Source organism: Cinclus cinclus, chromosome 3 (assembly GCF_963662255.1).
Source record: "Cinclus cinclus chromosome 3, bCinCin1.1, whole genome shotgun sequence".
NCBI classification, from domain to species: domain Eukaryota; kingdom Metazoa; phylum Chordata; class Aves; order Passeriformes; family Cinclidae; genus Cinclus; species Cinclus cinclus.
In genome coordinates this window covers 57752348-57759236 of record NC_085048.1, presented here as the reverse complement: position 1 = coordinate 57759236, position 6889 = coordinate 57752348, and positions in this window count along the sequence as shown.

The window sequence follows — 6889 nt, the reverse complement described above, 5'->3', positions numbered from 1 at the left end:
TATATTATACAAGATGCTGGTTCTAGGCTGTGTGGCCAAGTTCTTTTTTGTCTTCTCCAGTGAATACTGCTACTATTGCACTGTCTGAAAGCTTGTGAGAGCAGACATACCAGCTCAGGATATAAAAAAACCCACGTCAGTCAGGCTGGAAGGCTCATCTTAAGATGCTAATTATGCCAGGATAACTTTATCCCTCAAACTGACCTAATCATCACAAGTTCTTTATTTACCAAGCTGAAAAAAGAAACCATCTAAAAGCTACAGCAGAAACAAGCTAAAAATGCTTCAGTCTCAAGCAATTACCACTATTGTCTTCATGGAAAAAGAGCTGAGAGAGGTTTTCTAAAACTGTCCATGTGTATAAAGGGCAGAGTGTAACGTGCTGTCTCTTAGCACTACTCTAAGCCTAATGTACATTATTATGGCTGTGGAAATCTATATTTGCATTTAGTTGCCACAAAGAAGCCATATAAAAGAAAGTATCAACCTGTTGGTTTATCATCCTTAATAAATGATACAATTTTAACTTGACCGTTTTTGAAAGAATTTCTGCAGTCTTCATGGACAAGAGAGTTACAGTTCCAACTTAGTTTATCATATAGTTCAACTCCCCAGGTCACCCAAACAAATGATAACTCCTACATCTTGTTTAATTGGCTTCTTGGCCAATACATCAATGGCTAATTACCCTTTCCATCTTACATGAAGCATTAAGAGTGTTCCAGTAAACATAGCACCACAGTCAATACATTCCTCTTTAATAAGTACACGTGAATAGATCCAATACTAGTAAGTTTCTAAGAGATTTTGGGAAATTATAATTATCACAAGGATAAAAACATTAATAAGCACAGCAGCACTTTTGATAGCCATCCTGCATGCTGTCATCGTGTATGTGTACAATTACATTCTGCAGTTTGTTTGCATTTTTGAATGTGACGAATTAAAGTGATTTCTGTAGAAATGAGTGAAACATTCAGCACCACTATCAGCACTATTGAATATCTATATTATAATGTCAATAATTTTTGGACTTAAGTCATGGGCCTTAGCACCTTGAAATTTGCTAAACTTTCTGCTCAAATTGTACTAAAGCATGAATTAATAAATTATTAATATAGACTTGAATCTTGCTCCCAGTGACTCTGTGTCAATCATGTGGTTACACTGATAGCTGCACAGTAATTTTTACTGTGTAAATATTTTCCAGCATGTAATTGCAGCATTTTCAGGTATTATTTAATGTAGTAGATAATTATTCTGTATGCTTCCAGCAGTCGAAGTCACAGGTAATATTTTTATCTGGCCTGAGATATTATCTGGTTTAATAGAAAAATTTTCCATAGATGTGAAATCACATAATGTCACAATAGAAAATTATATCCCCTCCACACACAACACTAAGTGTGAAAAGGAAAGAAAGGTCATCTGTTGGAGGTATTCTTCCTGGTTTATTTTCAGACATGCTTTCAGGTTGCTTCTAGTAGCTTCAGTTTGGAAAGAAGGGGCAGGATCTTTCAGAATAGTTAGAAGATTATGCAGACTGGACTTCTCTGTCTATTGACATTACTCAGTAACTGTTTTGATTTTGAACACTGGGTTCAAAGACCTTTGGAGTGAAATGGTAGCAGAACCATTGACTCAAGGAGGGTTACCCTTTTCTCATATCTTGAAAAAAATATGTTGAATAGCATAGATTGCTTTTTAATACAAAAGGTAGTTTAAACTGAAGCTGAATCTACAGTACTGTCTTGGCCTCTATTCCCTAACTCACATTGCTTCATCCAGAATTTTATGGCTCAGAAAGTTCATCCTTAGCACAACTTGTGGTTCAGGTGTCTGTGACTGCACAAGATCAAGGATCAGCTTCTCCCAAGCAGAAACAAGGGCTGCATCCCCAACTTGACTACCACTGGCTGGCTAGGAAAAACTTGGTGATTGTCAGCATGGAAGCTGAAGAGTGTGCAGTGTAGTCATATTTTAGCAACCTACTATGTACACTGCCCAGTAAATAACCATGCTTACTAATAAGGTTGCATAAAATTCTTCATGCAGAATTTGTGCACATAGTAAAAGAGAACTGAATAAAATTGTCCTAATAGATGAAATGTTACAGGGTCATTCAGAAATGCATCTCATGCACAAATTTAAGGGCATGAAAATAAGCCAGAAACTGGAGTCATTTAAAAAAATTCCAGACCCCTTTTTGCCTTGTCCTCCAGAAAGCTCCAGACAAAGCTGGAGCCAAAGGGACAGCTCTCAGGATCTATCAGAATAATGCATTTTTTCAATTCCTCATGCTGTCTAGAGGCAGTAAAGATTAAAAACAATCTTTTCACAGGCTCTAAGAGACTGTCCTGCTGGGGACAGTTTGTCTTCAGACAGTCTTGATTACAAGCAGGATCATTGTAATGTTTGCCTCAACAGTCAGAGGAGACACTGGCTGTCTGATGCTAGAACTGTCTTTGCTTTTCTTTGCTTTCTAAACCCACCTTTAAAATGCCCCTCCAAAAGTGATCTTTACCAGAGTGAGACTCTAGAAAAACTTCTCTTTAGTCTTACTTGCTGTCATCCAATTTCATAAGAAATCATGAAAATCATTGGACATCATCCAGAGAGATGAGATAATGCAAAAACCTCTGTCGAACAACAGAACTACTAAGACTCAAACAAAGCTGTAATTCAGAGGTTCTTAACCCTACTCTCACATCAAATAATAGAAATGAATGGCCAAGCACTGATTCACCAAGTCCTTCATTGTCAGCCTCTCATGGGACTGCATAAGGATGTAAGGATCACCCTTATATCCCTGCAGAACTTTTTACGTGCTCAGAGAGTGACTGGGCAGGCAAGATGAGCAGAGTAATCATGTGTTTTAACAGGGAAGAAACTTTCAAGAAACAGAAATAATTTGACAGGTAAAAATTCTCTTCCTAAATTAGTATCAAACTAGTTCTTAAACTAGAATTATGTGCTTTATGAAATTATATTCTGATTTAAGACAGTTATTAAATATATGAGTAATCTCACTGCAGCCAATAATAGAGCAACAGAGATTAAACTACCAGCATTCAGCCAAAGCATTTGGAAGGTTAAGGGTAGATTGTGAACAAGATTTTTCTGAACTGGGCTTGTGCAGCAAGGCCTTCAGTTGCGTGTCTAGCACATACGACTTTTAAACCTACCCCTTAAATACAGCAATATACAGTACTACTGTATTATATATTTCTTATTTCCTTTTGATTCACTATTGTGATTGAACCCAGACAGCAAAGCAACCAAAGCCCACTCAGCCCCTCAGTCATTCCTGCAGCAACAGGATCAAGGAGAAAATCTGAAAGGTAAAAGGTGGAAAACTCATGGGTTGAGATAAAAAAACAGTTTAATATGTAAAGCAGAAACTGTGCATTCAAGCAAAGCAAAACAGGGAATAAATCCACTGCTTCCCATGGGCAAGCAAGCATCCAGGACAGCAGGGCCCCATCACAGGTAAGAGTTACTTGGGAAGACAGACTATCACTCCAAACATCTTCCTTTCCTCCTTCTTCCCCCACACTTTGTACATCCTGAGCATGGTGTGATGTGGTCTGGAATATCCCTTTGGTCAGTTTGGGTCACCTGTCCTGGCTGTTTCTCTTCCCAACCTACCATGTACCCCCAACTTCCCTTGCCATGTCACAGTAGGAAAAGCAGAAAAGGCCTTGGCTTTGTGTAAGCACTGCTCAGCAGTAAGAAAAACATCTCTGTTTTATCAACCTTGTGTTCAGCACAAATCCAAAAAATATCCCTGTGCTCCTGTACTGGTACTGTGAAGACAATTAGCCAACCCCAGCCAAAACCAGCACAATGAATTTGTTGCACTGTTAAACAAAAAGTTAGCCTTGAAACTTTTTGATTGCTAATGACTCAGATTTTGAGTACAAGTACAGCAAGACTGTCTGAAACATTCTTGGTTCAATTTTAAATCTTTGTAACGCCACGCATCGGAAGCAGCTTTTAAATCACCTAGCCATTTAATGTCTTACAGGTGCTTTGAATGAAGCAGGAACCTCTGTTTATACCTCTGTGAACTGAGAAAATGCACTCAGAGGTATGTGATGACATCTAGCCTTCAGTAGCTCTAAAACATCTGTGAGAAGGCATGCAGAAGCATATGCTTTTTTATGGATCAGGGAATGATCAGGAAAGACCATTTCAGGCATCTTTCAGGAACACTGTCAGGACATCAAACACACTCACACTTCCCTTATTTTGCAAAGCCATGGTAAATCTCCACGCCATTCTCCAACGCATTTGGATTAGTTGAATTCTGTCAATCTATACTGAGCTCTCACAGTGTTCTTATTTCTCTCCTATATTTTTTTGTTTTTATTGGGAATGTCTCTGCCCTATAGCACGTTCCATGTATTGGTGAAAGAGATGAAAATTTAAAAATGCTTAATTTCAGTGTCTCAGAGATAGTTTAATTTTTTTTAAGCTAATAAATTTCAAACATGATTACATGATGTAGAAACATATTTAATGTTCAGTTTCCTTGTCAGAAGTGATTCAATGCCTAGAAGCATTTAAAAGCTTTGAAAGATTTAATTTAGTGTATATACAAGTACCCAAAAATGTGTTCTTGTGTATGCAGGAATTTTTATGGAAGTAATGATCCAAAATGATCCAAAAATATCTCCATCATTAATTAGTTTATTGTGGAGTTATGAGAATTTTGTAAAGCAATTCAAAACTTTGAATGTTGTCTGCCACTTAGTACTGACAAAAAGGTGACTATATCTTTCCATTTGCCCAAGGGATTAGGGGAAAAAAAAGAAAAAAAGATCTGTGCTTTGATGCTGGCACACTAGTGCTAGAGAGCTTATCACACACAAACTAATCAATTCCTCAAAGTGATTTTCTGAATTTTGTTCTGGCAGAACAAAAGATTGGGGTAGAGGGAAGATTTGTGTATTTTTATCATTATACTTATCCACAGACAGAGCTTACTGTGGAACTAAATGGGGAAGCACTAAGGGAGAAAAGAAAATCTACAAGGTGTCTAGAAAAGGTTTAAAGGGAATTCTTCTCTCCTATTAAAAAAAAAAATAAATTGGATGTTCACCAGGGTATACAGTACAGAAACGGATCATAGACAAAAAATGGGACTCCTGCTTGCCTCTCCATGTGCTCAAGTGCTAGACTCATCAGTCTAGGGGATTCATCCCATTTCAATGTGCAATTAATAATCAGCAACTTCTCCATACATGTCAAAGAAATGCACATCACTCCCAGCTGTGATCTGTGCTCTTAAACTGGAACGAGAGAGCAGCATCATCCTTGCTTTGTACACATCAACATGCTGCTATAAAATAAAGTGGATTGGTATGGCTGCAGTTTTGACATGAATTAGACAGGAATAATTTTGCATTCCAGTGCCTTTCCATGCTGTTCCTAGTCATAGGCACATCAGACGGCTATGTCCTAAATCAGCAAATCCAATTTCCTGCTATCTCAGTCCCATCACTATGCGTAATCCCTTTCATGATTAAGCTACTCTTGTTTAAAACATCTCCTTGCTCTAAAATAGGGCAACTGCTCCTTCACATCCCTTGGCACACAATCACTTGATTCTGCTGCTAAATAGATGAAAACATGTCTCTGATGCAGAATGTCTCCGGGAATGCAGACAGGAAACATGTTCACTGAAATAGCTCCTCAATCCAGTCCATGCCAGTCCAATCCAGACATTGCCACAGTCATGCACTGGTGTCGTCAGAAACCTGATGGAAGCCAAAAGCTTCCACAGAAGTCAAAAGCAAAAACAAGACCCACAAAACAGACATCTCCTAAGTTGTTTCTTAACCTGCAAACAGTTTGAGGGCAAAAGCATGGAATAATGCATAGACACCACCTGGCACATTGATTGAGGCCAGAGATCCTTAGTGGAGTCACTGGTGGTGCTGCTGCTGCAGTGTGAGGCAGATTGTTGCTCTGTGTGCTTCAAAAAGAGCTGCTGCCAGCAGTAGTTCACCTATTAAATGCTGCAGTAGTTTTCTCAGAACCCTCTAGTCCAGCTGGTTGAAAAATACTGAGTCAATTGTAGCCAATATTAATATTAGATTGAAAAGAGATTACGATCTTGTTATCCTTTTTGGCATTCAGAAAGGTAAATATCCAAATGAAGTCATACAGGAACTCCAAACAATAAATTCCTTTTAAAATTCACTTTTATTAAGAGATCCAAATGAAGATACAGGTATTCTTGAGTTTTAAGACTTTGTAAGTTAAATTTCTATAATACTGTTCTCAGTATTTTGAAGTTATATCAATACCTTTTTCTTTAGTCTGCTCTGGACTTGGCAGAGGTAAATTTCCAATTAGTATATTCTTCTGTTGTTGTTGTTTGTTGGTTTTTTTGCTTTGTTTTTTTCTTTCTTTTTTGTTTGTTTGTTTGTTTGATTGATTGTTTTTTGTTCCAGAAGATGTACTGCATCATAGACATCACATAATTTTATCAAATGTTTACAGGTCAAGGATCTGGCATGTGTCATTTCACCTCTGAGAGGATATTTCCAGTGAGAATAGTTTTCAGTTTATACATAAGAATGAATGTTGAGATGATTCAAAACTTCATGACAAATTACAAGTGAACTTTAAAAATGTGATTTGGCAAAAGTACTGCATGTTCAGTGTGTTACAGCATGGCAATCAGTAGCTGTCTGAAGAGGTGATCAGCAACTCTTCAGTGGGGAAAGGTCAAGGAATTTAGCATGAGCTACTTATGTAAATAAGATGGAACATAAATATTCTCTGACAAATAGCTGCCAAGTTTCACCTTCTATATGGACTCATAAGAGGAGTGGCTCTTTGTGCACATGGACAATAGCAGGATAGGGTTTCTCTCCAT